General features: G+C 44.8%; 1 non-coding gene across 1 annotated transcript; it reads right to left on the bottom strand.

Annotated features, from left to right (window-relative positions):
• Positions 1–444: 444 nt before the first annotated feature.
• LOC114811963 lies at positions 445–582 on the bottom strand. The gene has a single exon (XR_003759657.1). It is a non-coding gene; the product is annotated as a small nucleolar RNA SNORA7 (small nucleolar RNA).
• Positions 583–1,372: the final 790 nt, after the last annotated feature.

The raw sequence follows: 1,372 nt of genomic DNA, 5'->3' as shown, positions 1-1,372 counted from the left end.
CAGAGGTTAAGTGACTTGTCCAAGGTCACACAATGAAAAAGTGGTGGAGCTGAGATTAGAACCCAAGCCTTCCAAATCCCAGGCCTGTGCTCTTTCCACTAGGCCATAGTACTTCTTGTATAAGTGCTCTTATGTGCCAAGCACTCTTTTAAATACTCGACCAGACACAGTCCCTCTCCTACATGGATCTCATGGTCTATGGAGAGGAATGATGAGGTTGTTGTTGTCTTAGCTGTCGAGTTATGTCCTACCCATAATGACGCCATAGACACATCTCTCCCAGAGTGCCCCACTTCCATCCACAATCATTCTGGTAGTGGATCCATAGAGTTTTCTTGGTAAAAAATATGAAAGTGGTTTGCTATTACCTCCGGCACAGTAAGCTCAAGTCTCTGCCCTCGACCCCTCTCCCATGCCTCTGCTGCACAGCACAGGTGAGTTTTGACTTGTAGCAGATTGCCTTCCACTCACTAGCCACTGACCAAGCTAGGAATGGAATGGGTAGGCCTCTGCTTGACTCTCCCTTCTGTAGTAGTGACTGATAGAGTACAGAAAACTCTCCAGATAGTAATAATAATGGTATTTGTTAAGCTCTTACTATGAGCCAAGCACTGTTCTAAGCACTGGGGTAAATAAAAGGTAATCAAGTTGTCCTAGTGGAGCTCAAAGGGTTAATCCCCATTTTGCATATGAAATAACTGAGGCCCAGAGAAGTTGTGACTTGCCCAAAGTAACACAGCTGGTAAGTAGTGGAGCCAGGATTAGAATGCATCTCTGAGAGGGGAATGATAGTTTCTATTTTACAGATAGGTAAATGGAGGCACAAAGAAGTTAAATAACTTGCCCAAGATCACACAGCAGACAAGTGGGAGACCGAGGATTAGAACTCAGGTTTTCTCATTCTCAGTCATGTGCTTTTTCCGCAAGAACTTGCTGCTTCTCTGAATCTCTTTACTGTCTTTATACTGGGGGGGACACTTTGCCATCTGCTCCCATTTCTCAGCATCTTCAGCCACCAGACCCCACCCTAGACCTGTGGTCCATTTTGGTTTTAGTCGAGCTGCCTCACTATGCACTTGACTTTGCACCCTTCAAGCACTTTGACACTGGCATGATTAACAGCCCGGTGATTATATTTGAAAACAGAATTTCTTATTTTGTATTACCATTAATCATCCTACCACACATTGGCATCTAATTAAGAAAGGAAGGAATTTGCAGCATCACCTAGTGGATAGCATGGTCCATGGGAAACAGCATTGCCTAGTGGATAGAACATACACCTGGGAGTCAGAAGGACCTGGGTTCTTAATCCTGGCTCTACCGCTTGTCTGCTGTGTGATCTGGGGCAAGTCACTTAATTTCTCTATGC

This window comes from Ornithorhynchus anatinus, chromosome 4 (assembly GCF_004115215.2).
Source record: "Ornithorhynchus anatinus isolate Pmale09 chromosome 4, mOrnAna1.pri.v4, whole genome shotgun sequence".
In the NCBI taxonomy this organism is placed as follows: domain Eukaryota; kingdom Metazoa; phylum Chordata; class Mammalia; order Monotremata; family Ornithorhynchidae; genus Ornithorhynchus; species Ornithorhynchus anatinus.
This window is presented reverse-complemented; position numbering and strand designations above follow the sequence as displayed.